The sequence below is a fragment of the Apodemus sylvaticus genome, chromosome 18 (assembly GCF_947179515.1).
Source record: "Apodemus sylvaticus chromosome 18, mApoSyl1.1, whole genome shotgun sequence".
NCBI lineage: Eukaryota > Metazoa > Chordata > Mammalia > Rodentia > Muridae > Apodemus > Apodemus sylvaticus.
In genome coordinates this window covers 67,474,915-67,498,552 of record NC_067489.1, presented here as the reverse complement: position 1 = coordinate 67,498,552, position 23,638 = coordinate 67,474,915, and the positions used below count along the sequence as shown (strand labels likewise).

The following is a 23,638-nucleotide window of genomic DNA, read 5'->3' as shown; positions in this document are numbered from 1 at the left end:
AAAGAATTCACTGCTTGTCAGAAATGACTTTTCTCCCAACACTACGCATAGCACCATACTGCACAGAGAATGCTAGGCAGCAGGGAAGAAGTTTGCCAGTCTCAGATCATTTCTCTATCTGCCAAGACTGAACTGTGATGTCTTTTTTTTTTTTTTGTCTTTTTTTTATTTGATATAATTTATTTACATTTCAAATGATTTCCCCTTTTCTAGCCCCCCCCCACTCCCCGAAAGTCCCGTAAGCCCCCTTCTCTTCCCCTGTCCTCCCTCCCACCCCTTCCCAGTTCCCCGTTCTGGTTTTGCCAAATACTGTTTCACTGAGTCTTTCCAGAACCAGGGACCACTCCTGCTTTCTTCTTGTATCTCATTTGATGTGTGGATTATGTTTTGGGTATTCCAGTTTTCTAGGTTAATAACCACTTATTAGTGAGTGCATACCATGATTCACCTTTTGAGTCTGGGTTACCTCACTTAGTATGATGTTCTCTAGCTCCATCCATTTGCCTAAGAATTTCATGAATTCATTGTTTCTAATGGCTGAATAGTACTCCATTGTGTAGATATACCACATTTTTTGTATCCACTCTTCTGTTGAGGGATACCTGGGTTCTTTCCAGCATCTGGCAATTATAAATAGGGCTGCTATGAACATAGTAGAGCATGTATCCTTATTACATGGTGGGGAATCCTCTGGGTATATGCCCAGGAGTGGTATAGCAGGATCTTCTGGAAGTGAGGTGCCCAGTTTTCGGAGGAACCGCCAGACTGCTTTCCAGAGTGGTTGTACCAATTTGCAACCCCACCAGCAGTGGAGGAGTGTTCCTCTTTCTCCGCACCCTCTCCAACACCTGCTGTCTCCTGAATTTTTAATCTTAGCCATTCTGACTGGTGTAAGATGAAATCTTAGGGATGTTTTGATTTGCATTTCCCTAATGACTAATGAAGTGGAGCATTTTTTAAGATGCTTCTCCGCCATCCGAAGTTCTTCAGGTGAGAATTCTTTGTTTAACTCTGTACCCCATTTTTTAATAGGGTTGTTCGGTTTTCTGGAGTCTAACTTCTTGAGTTCTTTATATATATTGGATATTAGCCCTCTATCTGATGTAGGATTGGTGAAGATCTTTTCCCAATTTGTTGGTTGCCGATCTGTCCTCTTGATGGTGTCCTTTGCCTTACAGAAACTCTGTAACCTTATGAGGTCCCATTTGTCGATTCTTGCTCTTAGAGCATACGCTATTGGTGTTCTGTTCAGAAACTTTCTCCCTGTACCGATGTCCTCAAGGGTCTTCCCCAGTTTCTTTTCTATTAGCTTCAGAGTGTCTGGCTTTATGTGGAGGTCCTTGATCCATTTGGATTTGAGCTTAGTACAAGGAGACAAGGATGGATCAATTCGCATTCTTCTGCATGCTGACCTCCAGTTGAACCAGCACCATTTGTTGAAAAGGCTATCTTTTTTCCATTGGATGTTTTCAGCTTCTTTGTCGAGGATCAAGTGGCCATAGGTGTGTGGGTTCATTTCTGGATCTTCAATCCTGTTCCATTGATCCTCCTGCCTGTCACTGTACCAACACCATGCAGTTTTTAACACTATTGCTCTGTAGTATTGCTTGAGGTCAGGGATACTGATTCCCCCAGATTTTCTTTTGTTGCTGAGAATAGTTTTAGCTATCCTGGGTTTTTTGTTGTTCCAGATGAATTTGATAATTGCTCTTTCTAACTCTGTGAAGAATTGAGTTGGGATTTTGATGGGTATTGCATTGAATCTGTATAGTGCTTTAGGCAAAATGGCCATTTTAACTATATTGATTCTACCGATCCATGAGCATGGGAGGTTTTCCCATTTTTTGAGATCTTCTTCCATTTCCTTCTTCAGAGTCTTGAAGTTCTTGCCATACAGATCTTTCGCATGTTTGGTAAGAGTCACCCCAAGATACTTTATACTGTTTGTGGCTATTGTGAAGGGGGTCATTTCCCTAATTTCTTTCTCAGCCTGCTTATCCTTTGAGTATAGGAAGGCCACTGATTTGCTTGAGTTGATTTTGTAACCTGCCACTTTGCTGAAGTTGTTTATCAGCTGTAGGAGCTCTCTAGTGGAGTTCTTTGGGTCACTTAGGTAGACGATCATGTCGTCTGCAAATAATGATAGTTTGACTTCCTCCTTTCCAATTTGTATCCCTTTGACCTCCTTATGTTGTCGAATTGCCCGAGCTAGTACCTCAAGTACAATATTGAAAAGATAAGGAGAAAGGGGGCAGCCTTGTCTGGTCCCTGATTTCAGTGGGATTGCTCCTCCTGGGTGAAATAGCTTCTTTTTGTTCTAGGGCTTTCAGGTGTGTCATTAAGTTGGTAATGTATGCTCTCTCCATTTTCTTTTTGGAGGCACTCAGGGCTATGAGTTTTCCTCTTAGCACTGCTTTCATTGTGTCCCATAGATTTGGGTATGTTGTGTTTTCATTTTCATTGTGTTCTAAAAAGTCTTTAATTTCTTTCTTTATTTCTTCCTTGACCAAGGTGTCATTGAGTAGAGTATTGTTCAATTTCCACGTGTATGTGGGTTTTCTGTTGTTTCTGTTGCTATTGAAGACCACTTTTATTCCATAGTGATCAGATAGGAGGCATGGGATTAGTTCTATCTTTTTATATTTGTTGAGGTCTGTGATGTCTTAAACAGTAGGGTCTTACCATCTACTTCTGGTCTGTAACCAAGAGAATTAGTACTAGCTTATATTGTTTATGTAGCTTTAGGCTTCCCCAAATAAAAGTACATAGTGGATTTCTCACACCTGAGACTGAATTTCTTTGATCATAACCCATAGTAGCTAATAGAACCTTGCTGTATTCTCTCCAGTGGATCCTCCCTTTTCCTTAAGATTTATGGTCTTCAGCTTGGGCTTTGAAGTCTATTCAGAGTCCCAGATTACATGCAATGTAAGAGTTCAGTTGCCCAGACATCCAGTCTCCTAAATTAACCTGTTGACCCTTTGGTCCTAGGACCCGGCCTAGGATGGTGTAAAGCTAAAAGCAATAGTGAATTGTTATTTATGAACGGAGCTGGTTATTTCAAGGTTGCCTAGAAGTGTGTGAATTTAGCATGACAGGAATGAATATCATGTGTTCATAATGGTTGCTACTGGATCCCCAAGAGCAGCCAGGGCTCACTAACCATTGCTATCTGATAATAATGAGTTCTCAATTATTTCCACAAATCAACAGTCAGCAAATGGATAATACATGGAAGCCACACTGATGGCTGTTCCATCCCTACAGAGCAAGGCTTTCTTACCACTGGCTTCTTGGGTGTCTCTGGGGAGATGAGTACAGGAAGTGCATCTGTGTCCTTCCTGCAATGCTCACATTCCATTCCACATGTGTCCTAGACAAGCTCTGTTTTTCACTTCTATTATATACTTCCCTTGTATGCTCTCCTATCCTTCTTGTTGTTGGTGTATAAAAGGACAGACAGTATGTTTTTTCATATCACAGATGGTCCCGTAGACACGAATACAACTCAACCCTGAGCCCAAATTGTTGCAGACCAGTACAGAGTTTTAAGTGAGGTGGTAATATCAGTAAAAGACCAGGCTAAGAGTCCAGATCATCACTTTTAAATGTTCCTAGATGAAAAGATGAGGAGTAAACGAAGCATTCTGATCTCCAATGCTCTCCAGAGCACCACTTACTTTAAAGATGGTAAATGGAGCTGCAAACAAGATTCAGTGGTAAAAAGAACAGCACTAAATCTGTGGATCATAATTGATCTCAGCACCCATATATTGGCTCACAAGTCTTTGTACTCTAGTTGTAATACCCTGTGGTAACCTCGGCTCTCACCAGGAATGCATATACCTACATGTTGATGAAATATTCACACAGAAAATCTTCTATACAAGCAAGAAAAATAGAAATATATAAACATGGGAGTCTATAACCATGTACCTGCTCATGAGATACCCTAGGTTTGCTCAGACTTGAGGCAGGTCCCTCAAGGGAATGTAAGCTGAGGATCTGGACAGAGAAACATGGGGAAGCAGAGACTTTAGAGTTCTAGTGGAAGTTTATTGTGACTGAAAACCCCAAGACACCAAGAGATGGAGAACATGGAACATTTTAACCAGGTGCATATGGACTTTCTCCTCAGCCATTAGCTCTCCCTGATTTGCACCAGAGAAAGCATAATAGCATTCATGTTGTGGGCACTGAATGAGTTTTCTAGAGAAATCTTGGGGCTGCAAGTGAGGACCTGAAGGAGAAAATAGAAGATAGGAAACCTTGCCAATCTTCCTATAGTTTATTGTCCTGAGCACAGGCCCCTCAGTATGTGCTCTGGGAGTTTAGTCTGACTGGGATAAACTTTATGTACATATGTTCTTGGCTGAGTTAAATGCGAAATTTAAACAGTGTCTGAAGGAACATGGGATGAGGAAATTGAGCAATGAGGAAGGAATAAATGTCCTGGTCTTGGTGAGGTTTTAGGTAGAAGGTTGCTAATATCTTTCCTTTTCACTAAGGCTCAAGGTAATTAAGTAAGTCGTCCTGAAGAAAAATGCAAAAGTGTTTTGGTCATGCTGGCTTATATCTGAAGTCTTCATACTTTGGATAGAAGCAGAAATATACCATGACTTTTATTCTGTTTTGATTATATAGTGAGACCTGGTCCCACTAAAGGAAGTTCTAGATAGGAGAGGAGGAATGTTGGTACTTCTCCATCAACAAGCATAGAACCTCTCAAGTGCTTTCACTGACACACTTAATAGAGCTGGTTCTCCTCCCTGCTGCTGACATTTTCCTGTTATCATAATAACTGGGATTTGTAGTCTATGAGATGCCAGGTATAATGACATATCTGAATAAAAATCATGTGTTGTTTTTCTTTTTGAGGTAGGATATCTATTTAAAGCAGGCTAGCAACATGATTTTCTTGCATCAGCTTCACAGAGCTTTGGGTCACAATGATGTTGATGTTATATTTAGGCCAGAGTTAGTGATATAGCATGCTCAAGTTCTGGAGCACCAAAATCCACAAATCATTAATGTAGCTGCTAGAAGCTAAAAGATTATACATAGGTAGGCAAAGACACAGGTGACAATAAACAAAAGCTTATTGCACACAACATAGGTCAATGCCCTGCTCTCTCTGGCCACTTACCTTTCTATAGTCAATAGAGATTTAGTGGGAGCAGAAGAATGAAGTTCTCCACAGACTGACTGGAGCCACCTGAGGAGACAGAGATTCTAAGCTGAATGAGGAAGTGGAATGCCTGTCAATTACGATTGAGTGCCTCTCCCCCCCCTGACTTTCTGGATAGATGGCTGTAACACTGGCCACCACACTGGTTGTCCATTTGGCATTCCAGGACTCTTAGCAATTTCATTCAGCAGTATCAGAAAGAGAGAACACGATTGTACAGTGGTTGGAATCCCACACATTATGATGGAAGACCAGGAAAAGGAGGAAGCAGTGGATGCCACAGTTTTCATGAACTAACACCTAAGCCTGATTTCATGGAGACAAGGGGCAGTTTCTCATGTGCACAGGAAAGAAAATGGTGATACAATTATAAAAATACCAGTTGAAGTATGTGTGCATACATGTGCCTTTACATCACAGGAGGTTTCTCCACTTATGTGCAATATATGAGTATGTATACAAGTGAGGGTCTTCATGAGTGTGAGCATATACTTGTAGATGTTAACATTCATTCATGTGTTCTTTGGTCTGTGTGTGCTCTCCCTGCCTCTAAGCATATAGCCTATAAGGATAAAGCAAAGAACTTGTTGTCAGGGATTCTACTGCTGCCCTGGGATCCTTTTACCACAGCTCAAAGGGCATCCAAGCAAGAGAAAGATGTGGGAAGGCTGGGATGAACTTGAAAGCCTAGAGGGCCCATGGTCTTCAGAAGAGGGATGGAGGCTTCTCTGGATTCTCTGTGGAAAAATCCTAAAAGTGTCTATTTCTCAGCTTACTCCTCCATACACCCAAGAAGCTGCAACCCATGCTGTTTTGGAGATATGCATTGTTGAGTGCATGGGGAAAAGCAGGGCTTTCACAGACAAACGTACAATATAAAGAACACAGATTTCTGTATAGTTCAAAGCTGCAGGCATTTTGATGGGACAGACTCTCAGCTATCTCAATTAAACTTACTTCAAGTTGTTCAACAATCTACCTACCCACGTGGTTCTCACTGACTATTTACAGCTCTTTTTCCTATCTTCTGTCTTCATCAGTATCTTTTGATACTCCTGCATCTGCTTTTGTCCCTTTTGTCTCTCTCCTCCCCTGGTCAACCCCAGTAATTTCTGACCCAACTATTGGCTGTCAGATATTTATTATTAGCACTCAACAGTAAGACAGTGCCAGAACATCTTCTGGGTTGCCATCAGGCGATGGCAGGTGCGAAAGGACAAAATTTGCAAGTCTGAAACCCAGTGATGGGTCATAGAAATGGCAGTATCAAACTCCTGCCTTTGCTGGGCTGGGGTGGCACATGCCTGTAATCCCAGCACTTTGGGGGGCAGAGGCAGGTGGATTTCTGTGTTCAAGGCCAGCCTGGTCTACAGAGTGAGTTCTAGGACAGCCAGGGCTATACAGAGAAACCCTGTCTCGAAGAAAAAAAAAATCCTACCCTCATTTTGCTCTTTGTCAGTACAGAATTCACAAATGAAAATGAACACACACCTTCATACAAAGTAAGTAAGGCCACCACAATAGGTGGATGGGCTCACAGCATGCCAATATGGAGGACAGAAGACAATCTAGGGTGTTCCTTTTGGGATGGCTCTACTTTTACAGTTGTGAGCCAGCTGATGAGGTACTAGCAATTAAATTCAGTTCTTTTGAAAGAGAAGTGCATGCTCTTAATCACTAAAGTGTCTCTCTAACCCTCATCTAAGATACTTAACATTTGTTTCTTTGTTTTGAACAGGTTGGAAAGGACAAAATTTACAAATCTGAAACCCAGCGATGGGTCATAGAAATGACAGTATCAAAATCCTGCCTTCACTTTGCTCTTTGTTTTATTAGATATATTTTTTAATTTACATTTTAAATGATTTCCCCTTTTCTGGCCCCCCACTTCCAGATTGCTCTACTTTTACAGTTGTGAGCCACCTGATGAGGTGCTAGAAATTAATGTCGGGTCTTCTGCAAGAGCAGGGCATGCTATTAATCACTAAAGCATCTCTCTAACCATCATCTAAGATATTTAACATTTGTTTGTGTGTATGTTTGTTTGATATGGAGCATTAATGGTATGAAGTGTGCACATTAGCAGACAATATTGGGACGGGTGTTCTATTCTTTAATCTTTATATTGAATTTGGGAATGAAACTTTGGCTGACAAACAGAAAATCACAAGAAAGTACGACATAGCAAATCAAAAGAAGAAGAGAGCTTAGGAGAAGACAGAAGATTCTGAAACATATTTTTACATATTTAAGAGTCACCTAAATATACTGCATTGAAAGCTGTGTTTGGGGAAGACTTTGTAGAACCGTTTAGACCCTATGGTTGCTGCTTCAGTCTCGGTTTGTACAAATAAGCTTTGATCAGTTGACTTAGGTTTTAGTCTTCATGTTTCTAGTGTCTCCTCTGGCAATTGTACTATTTCTACTTATTTTTCTACTTCAGGGTTCCCTGAGCTCCTCCAATGAGGGGTGTTTAATGGAGACATCTCATGTGGATTGTGTGCTGCTCTCTTTCTCTCTCCCTCCTCCTCCTCCTCCTCCTCCTCCTCCTCCTCCTCCTTCTCCTGCTCTCCCCCGCTCTCTGTGTTTCTCTCTGTCTGTTTCACTATCTCTCTGCCTGCATAATGTCTGACTGTGGGTTTTTGCATTTGTTGACATCAGATGCAGGAGAAACCTTCTCTGATGGCTGAATAAGGCACTGACCTATGAGTATAGCAGAATATCCTAAAAGGGAATTATTTTGTTCACTGTATTCATTTGTGTATTTATTTTTAGATCTGTAGGATTGATATTAAGTATTCTGAATATCTAGTTTCCTTTCCTTGGCCACTTAAGCAGTGTCTGATGTGTGTAAATCCCTTGAGGCTCAGGAGTAGCTAAGCCCCTCCCCTGAGCACCTCCAACTTCCAGGTTCTACAGAGAGAACACTCTAACCACCCTACAGGCAGGCCTCAGTCTCCCCATCCTCACTCCATCCTTAGAGGGTAGCCCAAGCACACAAGTCGAAATCGCAGCCATCCCTACCCTGGAAAGCTCTGTGCCCAACCCCATGAACAGGTTTCTATCCCTGTCTTGGATTAAGTTCTTTGCTGCTTTGCATTTGAGCAGAGGCAGCATCACCAGAGGAAGTTACGTTTGGTTCTTCCTCCCAGCACCATTCCCCAGGAAGAAGACTCGAACTCAAAATATATTTATAAATACAATCGTCATATAGTTAGGCTCATTTCTCACTTATTCATATCAAAAATTAAGCGAGTTAGTCTAATTGATATTTGGCTGTGTGTCTGTTTACCTTTGCTCAGATAACATAGGCCTTTTTTGTCTCATTTTCCCAGGCGAATCTTCCACCCGGCACTCTCCCATAATCCTTTCCACCTCCTGCATGCCCCGCCTCCTACATTGTGCCTAAGCTATAGGCCATCAGACTTTAATTGACAGGTGCCTCATCCATACAGATAGAAGATATTCTCTACACACAGCCCTCTGGGTGTTTCCTTCCCAATAAAATTTTTCTGTGAGATTTTTGGGCTGTGTGACTCTGTAGAATTCCTTGCCTTCTGATTGCCAGGTTACGTTTCTATCCCTGCTGTAACATGTACAGGGGGTTCCATCTCGTATGACATGGCCTGAACACAGATTGTTTGGTTACTCCCACATCTTTTGTGCCACTATTGTTGTAGCATATTTTCAGTCAAGATATTAAAAATATTTTTACATTTCTTGGTTATATAAGCGTAAGTATTTTGCATGAATGTTTGTGTGTCTGTGTGTGTGTGTGTGTGTGTGTGTGTGTGTGCAGTGCATCATATCTATTGGCTACAGAGGTCAGAAAATTGTTTCCAAGTCCCTTGAAAATACCGGAAGTTAGAGGCAATTCTGAGCCATCCTATCAGAGCTGGAGCCCAAACCAAGGTCTTCCAGACAAATAGCCAATGCTATTAATCACTAAGCCAACCTCCCAATCTGTCTCTTGTTTTCTTTCTGAATCAACTGAAAGATACTTGAGGCATAAGAAATAATATTAAAATAAAATAGATTATCTCTGCTTTTTTATTTTGGACCTTACAGATAGAAAAACATGATCATACAGGTTACCTAAAATGAGGAACCAAGATAACATGCATAAAAGAAAAATGATGTTTAGATATATTATATTTGCTCTGTTTACACTTTGGTGTATATCTCTGACTAATTTTAGTGAATTATTCACTCCATGAATATTTGCTAATTTTTACTGTTCAGGAAAAAGAGAAATAATAACACATTTAGATGTATTTCAGAGGTATTTACTACAAATTGGAAAATGGTTTCAGGATGCCATTATAATCAAGTTATACTTGGCTCCAAAATGATGACTGTAGATGTTTCCTTCCCTTGATTTCACAGTTTATGATTTTCCTAATGTAAGAAAGATAACTATTTTAACTAAGTGTAGGATCTAGACTATCAGCTGCCAATCACGAAGCAACCACTTCATAAGCACTTTTCCCTGGTTATAATTGAGAGTGATTGTTTGCAGAGCTGAGACTGCTTGGTGAACAATTACATAGGATGCATTCCATTGTCATGGTGCTAAATGAATGACATAATCCATGTCCACAAAGAGGGAAACATTTTGTTCAAAGACTCTCAATAACAATTATAATACAGGCTTCTTCAGAAAGAACTTCCAGGATATAAAACAGCAAGGCGGGGGACAGAGAGGAAGAGGACGATGGAATTCTACCCTCTGGAACAGGCAGTAGGCAGGGAAAGATATTTTATTAATATACAAGAATAGTTATATGGAATCCATTGATCTTAGATGGATTAATGTCAAATCTCTGAAGTTTTCAATAAGTTTTAATAAAATAATGTCTAAGCCTATATTTAGAAGACATCCTAAAAGTTTTAAAAGTTACAACATGTTGATGCTAATAATAATAATCCGTGTGTGTGTGTGTGTGTGTGTGTGTGTGTGTGTGTGAATCTCACATTGTAGCCCTATACAGTAACTCACATGTAGATCAGGCTGGACTCCATCTAAGTAATTTGCCTGCCTCTGCCTTCACTTCCAGGATTAAAAGTATCTACCAGTACTCCAGGACAAGAGCATCAATATTTTAAAAGCCTGAAGAATTCTTTACCAGGGCTTCATTAATAGTTTATTAGAACTCCATTCATTGAAAATAAAATTGTTCATTTTAGAGGTTTTCATCTGAAAATTGCATGGATAGGAGAGGAATTCTGAAACAATATTACCTTCAGTCACTTTCCTACACTTTTATACCTTTCATGTATACATCTTTAGAAAACGTTTTAGATCATCACTAATCATTTAAACTTTTACTTCCTTAGAAATGTACAATTTGTATTTACACATCTTAAGCTACTTTTTAGACCCTCACAACTGACTTGAGCTTGAACCCTTTTCATCCAATTATTTGCCAGGAAGCAACAACTTTAAATAAAGAAATAATAAAATAATTACTTTGAAACTTATTTTGTGAGTTTGTCTCTTTAAGAGGGAACTAGTTCAGCAAGGTAGGCTGTGTTTGCCTTTCTCAGCAAGAAGCCTACAATTTCCCAGAAAACTGTAGGTAGAAGCCCCAGTTATACGACTTAACAAGGCAGCTAGTGTCTTGGTAAATAAGCTTATGTGTTTGCCCTGTTAAAGCTACAGTTCATAAGTCCATATGCTCAAAATTCTGAAAAGAATAGCAGGAAGTATAATCCAAATGGTCTCTGTTTCCACAAAAATAACAAAGATGTGCAGGCTACCTAGATATTTGTCCTGGTTTCCATGGTCAACAAGATGGCCTCCTTGGCCAGTCTTTGGCTGTCCTACAGGAAAGCATTTAGTCTTCTGTTCCTGCTCAAGGCAGCATGGACTTTCAGCTCCCAGAACCAAAAGATCTAAGAGAGTTTCCTGTAGAGAGAACACACTAGGGAAAACTGAACTTATTTGAAAAGGCAGAGTCAACAAGTGTCTACAGTCTTGACAAACCCTGCTGGAGAGAGAGGCTCATGCACAGCTCAGTCTAGTGGTTACCACCATCCAGGTGCACTGTTATCATGCCCATTTGTCAATTACATCTCTGAAGAGATGGAGGATCATGTATTAAGTAACCCCCATTTTAAATAAACTTTACTTGTTTTAATTACTAGTTTTAGGATTAACCTTGAAGACACATACAGGAAGCTAAATAAAGTTTGTCATTCATAGGAATGACGTAACAGTTTACAAATTAGTGGCATTCATAAGAGTAAGAGTTGATAATTTTATCCCTGTTCAACTTGAGCTTTATAATTTTGAGTTGAAGATTTAAACTTGAGATCTTTTGCCATTAAAATATAATGTTTAACTATAGATATGCTGCATAGAGGGCCTGGAAATTTTTCTTGATCCTTTCTACAGTGCAACATTATAGAATATCATAATTTCTTGTATAACTCAGTTTACCCAATCAGCTAAAGCTCAGTAAAGTTAGCAAACAAATCATACAGATATCTATCTTTAAGTCAAATACTTCTTTTTTTAAAAATTTTTTTTTATTTTATTCGATATATTTTTTCTTTACATTTCAAATGATTTCTTCTTTTCTGGTCCCCCACTCCCCGAAAGTCACATAAGCCCCCTTCCTTCCCCCTGTTCTCCCACCCACCTCTTCCCACTTCCCTGTTCTGGTTTTGCCTTATACCGCTACACTGCGTCTTTCCAGAACTAGGGGCCACCCCTCCGTTCTTCTTGTATCTCATTTGATGTATGGATTATGTTCTGTGTATTCCAGTTTTCCAGGCTAACATCCACTTATTAGTGAGTGTATACCATGATTGATCTTTTGAGATTGGGTTTCCTCACTTAGTATGATGTCCCTCAACAGAAGAATGGATGCAAAAAATGTGGTATATATACACAATGAAGTCAAATAATTCTAACCAAGTAGATCTTAGGTATTTATGAACCTTACATATCAAATACATATTGTTCCCCACATTATTTTAGAAGTCTGATATTTAATATCATTAGCAAAGATATAAGCATTTTGAAAAAATATCCCTAAGTCTGTTTGTGTTATCCTGAGTACATCTTTATATCTTTAGGAACTTATCATAATACAAAAATACCCTCCATTATAATTCCAATACTTGCTTTTGTTCCTATATTCAAAATCGGATTGCCTTAGTTGGCTTACAGTATAGGGTCATCTTAAAATGGGGATGAAATCAAATGGATTGAACCATTTAAACTTAGTAAAGATTGCTGTCAGCCATGTGCTTGCTATTTAATACATCTATTTTTTTTTTAGTAAATCTGATTTTTGAACAAGAGTTGAACCCAAGTTTCACATACAGTATATATATTTTACTGGAAATCAATGTGTCAGTTTATCATAGGACTGGGAATAGTCTCACCTCCAAACACAGCTGTATCATTCCTTGGCATATATTTAAAAGATGCTCTTCCATCCCACAAGGACACATGCACAACCACGTTCATAGCAACTTTGTTAATAATAGCCATAACAGTGAGCATAATAATATAATATAATTAGGGTTAGGGTTAGGGTTATAGGGTTAGGGTTAGGGTTATAGTGGCAAAGGACACCATCAAAGGGACAAATCTGCAACCAACAAATTGGGAAAAGATCTTCACCAACCCTACATCAGATAGAGTGCTAATATCCAATAGATACAAAGAACTCAAGAAGTTAGACCCCAGCAAACCAAATAACCCTACTAAAAATGGGGTACAGAGTTAAACAAAGAATTCTCACCTGAAGAACTTCAGATGGTGGAGAAACATCTTTAAAAATGCTCAACTTCATTAGTCATCAGGGAAATGCAAATCAAAACAACCCTTAGATTTCACCTTACACCAGTCAGAATGGCTAAGATTAAAAACTCAGGAGACAACAGGTGTTGGCAAGGATGTGGAGAAAGAGGAACACTCCTCCACTGCTGGTGGGGTTGCAAATTGGTACAACCACTCTGGAAATCAGTCTGGCAGTTCCTCAGAAAACTTGGCATGTCACTTCCAAAAGATCCTGCTATACCACTACTGGGCATATAACCAGAGGATTCCCCAGCATGTAATAAGGATACATGTTCCACTATGTTCATAGCAGCCCTATTTATAATAGCCAGAAGCTGGAAAGAACCCAGGTGTCCCTCAACGGAAGAATGGATGCAAAAAATATATACAGAATAGAGTACCATTTAGCCATTAGAAACAATGAATTCATGAAATTCTTATGCAAATGGATGGAGCTGGAGAACATCATACTAAGTGAGGTAACCCAGTCTCAAAAGATCAATCATGGTATGCACTCACTAATAAGTGGATATTAGCCTGGAAAATTGGAATACCCAAAACATAATCCACACATCAAAGGAGGTACAAGAAGAACGGAGTGGCCCCTGGTTCTGGAAAGACTCAGTGTAGCAGTATAGGGCAAAACCAGAACAGGGAAGTGGGAAGGGGTAGGTGGAAGAAAAGGGGGAGGGAAGGGGGCTTATGTGACTTTCGGGGAGTGGGGGACCAGAAAAGGGGAAATCATTTGAAATGTAAATAAAAAATATATCAAATAAAATAAAAATACATCTGAAAAAAAAGAAAAAAGAGAGAGAAGAGACAATATCAAGGTAGAATATTGGACATACCTGGGGGAGTGAGAGAAACACTGCCTTCATAAAGCAAAGGGTGCTTCTATAACATTTTGGGAGTTATCTTAGTGCAGAATCTGATGGAGATGTTTGGGAAGGAATGGAAATCTAAGGAAAATGAATAACAATTACTTTTACTTCCTGTTCAGGTAAAAGTAAGGGTTAGTGTGGCTATTAACAATCCTGATAGGAGTCACTAGTCAATGGAATGCCATTTTCTTTTCCTGTAGGCAAGGGAAATGACTCTAATCTCTGAACAAGATTACTTTTTATTAATTTTTTATAAATACTAATTTTGGTTTTTGATCTTTTTGTTTGTTTGATTCTAACCACCAGGAATCCATATGTAATCTATCTTGAGCTGGGCAAATCTTGGGATTTTAGAATATATGGACTCCCTGAGAACTAATTAAACTGAGATTTAATTTTTAGGAGAACCTGGTTATTCCCTTGACCTCAATATAAATTAGCTACATAAACTTTATTGAATCCTAATAAGTGTGTGTCTTCTTCTATAGGCTTCAAAGATTCCTGTGATTTTTGCATTTATTAGACTCTAAGGTTCACAGTGCTGATGAAGTCTACATGCTGTCCTTTTCACATTCACTTTGAATAGGTTTAAAAAACTAGGAATTAAGAGCCTTTGGAGATGTATATATATCCTAATATTTTAGACAAATAGTTCTCATATTGTTGCACATATATTATTGTTGTTATCTGTCTATCTATCTATCTATCTATCTGTTTGTGAAAATATGTTATTCCTTACAATTTTTAAAACAATTACAAAAAAATATTTTTGAAGCCACTAAGTATAAGGAAAGGTAATGTATGTGTCAGTGTGTCAAATGACATGAGCCTTAGATAATTGACATCACAATTGTCCATCAGTCTGACTACTAAATGGGCCTCAGACCTCAGTAGTTTGTCTACCAACTTTAGTCACCAATTTGATGTTTACTAGGAAGAAGGCAAAATAAAATTTAAATTCTATTGAAAGATTCTCACTTTCAGGCTCCACAGAAAAGGTATTTTTATATCTAATTTGAATCTCATAATAGGCTAACCATATCAGGAATTGTTATCTATTTATTCCTCCACAAAATGGATTTCCCACTTCTTGGTCACTTTTTGGGAAAATATTATTTGTTATTGTAAAAACTGCTGCATCTGTGATTTAAAGTCTCTTACTCTAATTTGATGGAAGTGATGAATCTCGGCCAATGTGGTGAAGGAGATAGTGTTACAGCGGTCTGGAATGACATCAGCTTTTTGACCTCCATCTTCCCTTCTTCCCGTGTAGCCGACTCTCCTTTCCTTTGGTAAGAGCTCCTTTCTGAACATGGATGATGTCTGGGAAGTTGGCCAGGTGCCCCTGATACAGCGCTAACAGTCCATGACCAGGTCCATGGCCTGCCTGGGCTGCTCAGCGAAGAGTTGGCTGATGGCATCATAGGCGTCTCCAGGGAAAGCAATGGTCTGGTTCAGACCTGTGGAGAAGGCCTGCTGATGCAGCTCAAAGGCTTAGCTGCGGCCCAGGAAGGACTGGCCCATGTTCTGATGCTTCTTCTTGAAGCCAGACACCTGCTTGCGCGCGCGAACTCGTTGGCAGTGTGGTTGAGCTGCAGCGCGACGTCATCCATCTTGGGGAAGGATTTGAAGCAGTCTTTCTTGCTCTCCACCTCCTGCAGGTCCAGGGCTGCGGCAGGTGGTGTGCTCAGAGTGAGGAAGAAGTTGGAGCCACCATCTCATCCTTCTCAGCCTTCTGCTTACCCTGCTTCCAGGTCTTCTCATCAGTGCTGCTGGGACAGCTCAGGAAATGCTGGAAGACATGGCACTGCACCAGCACAGGGTGGCTGGCCATGTGGTTCATCCAGCAGATCAGACCCTTCCTGCGCTTGGAGATGAAGTCCTCCTCGAAGCGCCTGGTGGCCTGCTTCTCGGGCAGATGGGGCACTGAGATGACGGGAAATTTCTCTGCCAGGTGCGCATACAGCCAGTCCAAGTGCTGATAGCACCTGTGCACGGGCACCTGGGTATGCATGGGCACCAGCTTGTGAGAGATGCAACTCTTCAGCCCTTGAACTTGATCTGCTCGGTGGGGTCATAGATAATGCACTGGAAAGGGTAGGGGCTCTCCTGCCACTCAGGCTGTAGGGACCCAGCACCATGCACAGCTTGTCCCCATCCTTCAGGAAGCCTGATGCCTCACTCAGCACCAAGGCCCCCAGGCCCGACCTGACGGAGGTGGAGAAGCGATTGAGTTTGAGGCTCACCATGGGAAGCTCTTGGCTCCAGATACTTGCCCACCGCTGCCTAGTCGGCGAGGTCTGGGTACACACCGCTGCCCAGCGCGCCTGGCTCGTCGGCCACCGTGGAGCTGTCGTCCCACTCATCGTCCCAGTCATCATCGCTGCCTAGGCTGGCCTGGTGACCATGGAGGAGCTGCTGGGGCGACGGCTGTAGGGCGCCCCTGCTGGAAGGAAGCTGGCGATGCCAGCGGGCAGAGGCTCAAAGCCGCCCGGGCGGCGCGTTGGCGGAGCGGGATTTTTTTGCCTCAGCTTCAGTGAGGTTTGAGTGACAGTGATGTTGATGTTCTATTTAGGCCAGAGTTACTGATACAGCAATGCTCAAGTTCTGGAGAACCAAACTCCACAAATCACCAATATAGCTGCCATAAGCTAAAAGATACTAAATAGTTACACAAAGGCACAGGTGACAAGAAAGACTCATTGCTCACAAGCTCTGTTGCTGTGATTTCTTAGGTGACTTACCTTTAAATGGTCAAGAGAGATTCAGAGGGAGCAGCGGGATGAAGTTCTCCACAGACTGACTGGAGCCACCTGAGGAGACAGAGATTCTAAGATGAATGAGGGAAGTGGCATGCCTGTCACTTACTGTTGAGTGCCTCTCCCCTCTGCATTGTGAGAGCACTATGCATCTACCTCCATCTGTGACATGGCTTTCTAGACAGATGTACCAGGCTGAAAGACTGGCCACCACACTGGTCCTGCAGTTGGCATTCCAGGACCCTGAGCCATTTTATCCAGAGATATCTGAAAGAGAGAACATGATTGGACAGCTGTTAGGGTCCCACACATTTTGTTTGAAGTCCAGGAAAAGGAGGAAGCAGTGGATGCCACAGATATTTATCATGAACTAACACACAAGTCTGGTTTCATGGTGACTCAGGGCAGTTTCTCAAGAGTACAGTAGAGAAAATGGCTATACAATTGTAAACAACCATTTTGCAGTATGTGTGTCTACATGTGCCTCTCTGTCACGGGAGGTTTCTCCAATTGTGTGTGATACATGAGTATGTACAGAGATGAGGGTCTCCATGAGTGAGAGATTATGCTTGTAGATGTGAGCATTCATACATGTGTACTTAGTTCTGTGTGGGCCTTCTCTGCCTCTATGCATACAGCACAAGGAATAAATCAAAGACTTTGTTCTCAGGGACTCTATTGCTGCCCTGAGAGCCTGTTACCAAGGCTCAAAGGGTATTTGAGCAAGAGAAAGATGTGGGAAGGCTGGGCTACACTTGTCAGGCAGGAAGGTCAATTGTGTTTGGAAGAGGGATGGAAGTTTCTCTGGATTCCCCTATTTAGGAAACCATGAAATTGTCTATCAGTTTAATCATCCATACACCCAAGAAGCTGCATCACATACTGTTTTGCAGGTGTGTATTGTTGTGAGCATAGGTGAAAGCAGGACTTTACACAGAGCAGCTTACAGCATAAATAAAACATAGATTTCTGGATAGGTCAAAGCTGTAGGCATTTTGATGGGATAGCTCATTTCAACTTACTTCAAGTTGTACAACAATCTACCTACCCATTTGGTTTTCACTGTTTACAGCTTTGTTCCCTATCTTCTGCTTCCATCAGTATCTTTTCATACTCCTGCATCTGCTTTTGTCCCCTCTGTCTGTCTCATGCCCTGGTCAACCCCAGTAGTTTTGACCTGACTATTGGCTGTCAGATATTGGTAATTAGCAATCAGCAGTAAGGCAGTGCCAGAATATCTATTGGATTGCCACCAGGCAATGACATTCATATTTTGAGCAGCTGTAGATCAGCAAAATTTAAAATCTGAAACACAGTGATGGTTCAGAAATGACAGCATCAAACTCCTGCCATCACTTAGCTCTTTGTCACTACAGATTTAACAATTGAAAGTACAGAGATGCACCTTCATATACAGTAAGGAATGTCACCTGAACAGTGGGTGAATATGTGCACACAGAATGCAAATATGGAGGTCAGAAGACAATTTCAGATGTTGCTTTATGTTACCTTCCACTTTCATAGTTGTGAGCCAGATTATGAGGTACTAGAAACTAAAGTTGGATCTTCTGCAAGAGCAGTACATGCTCTTAATCACTAAAGCATCTCTCTAACTCTCATCTAAGATACTTAGCATTTATTGGTTTGTTTGTTTGATATGGATCACTAAAGGGATAAAGGTTTGGAGGCCAGCAGATAATTTCAGGAAGGGGGTTCTCTTCTAGATCTGTATATTTAATCTGAGAATGAAACTTAGGTTACCAAACAGAAAAGCTCAACAAAGTAAGACTTAGCAAACAGACAGAAGGAAAGAGCTCAAGAGAAGACACAAGAAACTGAGACATATTTTTACACATTCAGGAGTCCTATAAAAATACTAAACTAAAAGACAAGTTTGGGAAAGACTTGTTTGCACACCCCAGTACACCCTATGTTTGCTGCCTCAGTGTCTGTGTGTACAAATAAGTTTTGATCAGTTGACTTAGAAGGATTTGTTCTCCTTGTGTCTAGTCTATCCTATGGAAAGTATATTATTTATTCTTATTTTTCTACTTCAGGATTTGGTGAACTCTGAGGAGAGGTATTTAATGGAAGTATCTCATATGGAGTGGTGTGCTTCTCTCTCTCTCTCTCTCTCTCTCTCTCTCTCTCTCTCTCTCTCTCTCTCTTCTCTTCTCTGTGTGTGTCTGTCTGTCTGTTGGTCTTTCTGTATGTATCTCTGCTCTCTATCTCATAATGTCTGATTGTTTGTATTTGTTCCCACAAGATACATGAAAAACCTCCTCTGATGGCTAAATAAGGCACTGATTTATGAGTATATCAGAATATCACAAGGACCAACTAAATTGTTACATTTATTTATTTATACATGTATTTTTAGATCTGTAGGATTGATATTATTTAAGTATTTTGAATATCTAGTTTCTGTTCTTGGCCACTCAAGCAGTGTCAGATATGTATGCAAATCCATTGAGGCACAGGAGTGGCAAAACTCCTCCCCTGAGCACCTCCAACTGCCAATTTCCACGCAGAGAACACTCTAACTGACCTACAGGGCAGCCTTGTCTTCCGATTGCCAGGGTACTTTTCTATCCTTGCTGTAACATGTATAGAGCATCCCATCACATATGACATGGCCTGAACTCAGATGGTTTGTTTACTCCCACATCTTTTGTGTCACCATTGCAGTAGCATATTTTGCAGTCAGGATTTTGAAAATATTTTTAGCATTTTTGCTTTTTGAGCATAAGTGTTTTGTATGAATGTGTGTGTGCACCATGTATGTCTATCAGCTATAGAAGTCAGAAGGTCATTTCTAAGACCCTTGGAAATGCAGGAAGTTAGAGGCAGTTGTGGGCCATCCTATGAGAGCTGGAGACCAAACCTAGGTCCTCTAGACAAACAAACAATGCTCTTAATCACTGAGCCAAGCTCCCAACCTGACACTATTTTCTTTCTGTATCAACTGAAAGATACTTGAGGCATAAGACATCATATTTTCATTTAAACAGAATATCTGTTCTTTCTTGCATTGGACCTTACAGATTTAAAAAATGGGTATCTCGGTTGCTTAAAATGAGAAGTCATGATAACATCTTTAGGAGAATATGAACTTCAGCTATACTGTGGTTCCTCTTTTTAGTCTGTGTTATATATCACTGACAGATTTTAGTGAATTGTTCACTCCATAAAGATTTGCTAATTTTTGCTGATTTGGAGAAACAGAAATAATAACACATTAAGTTGTGTTTAAAAGATATTTATTATGAATCAGAAAATGGTTTCAGGATACCATTATCATCAAATTATTCTTGGCTCCAAAATGATGAATGCAACAATTTCCTTCCCTTGATGCCACAATTTATGGTTTTTCTAATGTAAGAAAACGTAACTATCTTGACTAAGTGTAGGATCCAGAATATCAGCTGCCAATAAGGAAGCAAGTACTTCATAAGCACTATATCTTGCTTATGATTAGAGAGATTGATTTTAGGGCTGAGACTGTTGGGAGCATATTAACATAGCATGTATTCCACTTTTTTTTTTGAGGTTCTTAAACAAATTCTTTTCAGTACCTGAAAAAGTCAGTTTCCTGTGGATTGACAGGAATTACATAGAAGCAAGCAATTTCATTCTCCTCAAATGTAGCAATAATTTTAATCTGTACATTCATAAAACAAACAGTGCAATTATAAAACCGTGCAGGTGACATGCATACATTAATGTGCAGTGGGGATGGGGAGGACATAAGCATCTCCAACTTTCCTTACTGCTGTTCTTTTCTAGGTCTTTAGGCAAAAGCGCCGAGTCAGGAGACTTCATCTGGAATGCTGAAATCAAAGGTGAACTTCCTGAAGGCTGCACATTCGTTATCACAGAGAGAATGGAAACGGCCTCCTAGAGCAGTTTGGAAGGATCCAGAGTAGCATGGCTGGGCTTTCAAGCTGGAAATGAATGGGAACAGGGATGCACTTTCTGAAAAACTTAAAAAGATAATGTCTGTAGCTGAAGGTCCTATTTCTGTTTCATAGCTGCTACCACATGAGCCCTTCCACCATTTTCAAACTCCTGTCGTTTCTGAGTCAATGCTGTTCAGTGGAGTTGTTTGTAGGAAGGCTGGTGAGATGCCGAAGGAAGGATCTGGGGAAATGGCTTCTTCCTTGAAGTCTTGGGTCCACGCTCCTCATCCGCATTGGTTGTTATGGCTGTTTCTCTGCGGTGTGAGCAGAGGTAGCCGGTGCCAAAGGTCAGTGTTGCCAGCCACAGGCCCAGGGTGCTGGGCAAGTTTAGTGCCTCAGTCTCCCTTGGCCGCTCTGGCCACGCCTTACTCAGGCTTGCCCGGCCTGGAGCACAACTGCTAGCACTAGAGTCAGTCCACTGGCTCCTTTCTCAGGGCCAGGATGAGACAGGATGTGGAAGAGTAACAAGACGGGGTAAAATGGTACCAGTTGGCCTCGGAGCAGAAGAGAGAAACACATTTGCCCTGATGGAAGTTCAAACTCCCAAAGTTATTCTGAGACAAAAAAAGAGGAGCTTTTCTTTGAGCACTGACTTCCCTTCATACATGCGGCCTGTGCACGTTGATCAGCTGAGCCTGGACGCTCTGGGGTGGTCTCCTCGAGCTCAGCTACAATAGCTCTTTTCCAGCGGTGCCACTTTGATGAGCCCCAGAGTAAATCCTAGCATGGCTTCACAGTGAACATGGCTTCATAATGAAATCACCAGCCAAATGTAATTGCAATTCCATCAACCTTATATTTCACACACAAATTTAGAAAAACCAAAAGGATGAAAAAAAAGTGTAAAATTAATCAGAACAAAATTAATTTCTACAAAAAATAAAAGTATAGTTACAGTGAGATTTAAGGGAAAAAAGCTACTCAGATCATGGACTTAATTTTATTTTAAATAGCTTTAGCTACCTTGCTGTTAACAGAGTAAAAGCAGAAAGAACAGGCTGCCTTCCCTGCAGACGTAATCAGAAAATCATATCTACAATATTGATGGAACTCGGTTCTTGTCCTTCTCCCATCTCATCAAAAATTATTGCATTTTCCCCCAAACTGCATTTTGGATTCCTTGATGAATATACTCCTCTCATCCTCTTTCCTGGAGGGTGGTTTCCTTGGTTTACATCCATCTTTATAAAAAGGAGAAGGGGTGCATATGCAGAGGCAAAATATCCTCTTGATGCCAACAGATACAGAGTTGCTTGAAGAAGCTGACCGTACACACGAGCTGCCTGGGTCAGGGGAGGCGGCTGTGGTGGGAGGAGTGGGACAGCCTTTGGTGGACAGACAGGCAAGGCCCACAGGCTCTTCTTCCAGGGCAGGGATGGGCCTGAGCGGTGGTGTTCCTCATTACCTCCCAACCTGTTATTTTGGGCCTCCAAAATCCTTCATCTAGATCAGAAGCTAATGACTGATTATATAAATAAGTATAATTAACTTTTGGCTCAATAAGTAAGATTGTCCAACTGTTTTGCCTTGTTATTCTTTTCAATACCTAAGGACTTTACAAAGAAGGAAACAAAAACCACTTCTCAATCTCCCACCAAAAGTGAACTTTTTTCTTTCTTTCTTTCTTTTTTTTCTCCATATGCCTTAACCGGAAGAATGGCTGCAGATTGAGATATCAAAAATCCCAGAGAACTATATAATATATTCATATAACTCTGCATGTCTCTTATTTAAATTTCACATTCCTTTAAAAGTGCTTATTCAGTCAGTAGCTGCTGCAGGAGGCTCTTCTGCTGGGCCTGGGGGTTCTGTAGTCCTGATGTGGGCTTTTGAGTTCCCAGTGGACCAGGCTGGTTCAGGTGAGGGTCCCTGCCTACCAAATTCACTGTACACTGGACGTCAGCAAACACCTGAACCTGCTGCACCTGTAGAGCTCCTCTAGGCCATAGTCACCACAGAAGAACTCTTCTGTCCTCTTGTCCTGGTTTCCATCTGCGTCTGTTGTAAGAATGTCAGTGGATGAGAGCTGGTTGCAGTAGAGGCCTGTGTGTCTCAGTGCTGGATCATTCATCTGCTCAGAGCACACAGCATCCATCCCCGGCATCTGCAGAGAGCTCATTTGCATCTGGACCATCATTAGATTCATGTTCTGAAGGTTCGCGTTTTCACCTGCCATGGACACGGTGAAGCTCATGTTGTTGTAAACTGCTGATTGTGCAGGTGAAGGCTGGCTCGGGACAGCTTGACTGAACACATTGTTGTTTCCCATTGCTCCTTGCTGCCAGGCCTTCATGTCTGGTGACTGGTACCCAGAAGTGGGCGGGGTTTGTTGGAGCAGAGAGCTTTGCTGGAGGGGTGCCGGGCATCTGCACCATGGAGGCCCCAGGGCTCAGGATCATGATGAAGCTGGCCTCGCCTTGGGGAACCAGTCCTGATCCCAGATACTGGAAGACATTCTGCTGCATCTGAGGACAGGACCAGGTGAATGGCGTCAGTCTCCAGCTTGCCCTGCCTGAAGAACAGGCATTTCAGCTGCTCTCCAAGGCAGCCAAGTTCTCCTCCTCCGCGGCTGCCCCACCCTGCTCGCTGCCCTGCCCCCCACATATTCCACATTTAGGGAGCAAATTGAATGAAATTAGTCATGCCCATAAAGAGGGGAACAACTTTGTATTAACAGACTTTCAGTAACACAATATAGGCTTTTTCAGACACAACTTCCAGGCTATAAAACAGGGAGGGAGTGGAAGAGAGAGAGGAGGAAGTAGGAATTCTACACTCTGGAACAGGATGCAGGCAGGGAAACATAGTTTATTATTTATACTTATTATTATTAACATATTATTTAAACTATTGACAAGAATAGTTATCTGGAGTCCATTTGATCTAACGTGGTGGATACATGTCAACTCCCTCAAGTATAAATGAAGTATTTAGTAGAATAATCTTCAAGTTTATATTTAGAAGACATCCTTAAAAATTTAAAACTTAGAAATTTTGGCAGTAATAATATGTATTTATAAATGTGTATATATGTATGCTTGTATATTAATTGCTAT

General features: G+C 41.1%; 1 pseudogene; it reads right to left on the bottom strand.

The window, feature by feature from the left end:
• Window positions 1–14,923: 14,923 nt before the first annotated feature.
• On the bottom strand, window positions 14,924–22,875 carry LOC127668495 (sorting nexin-18-like; annotated as a pseudogene).
• Window positions 22,876–23,638: the final 763 nt, after the last annotated feature.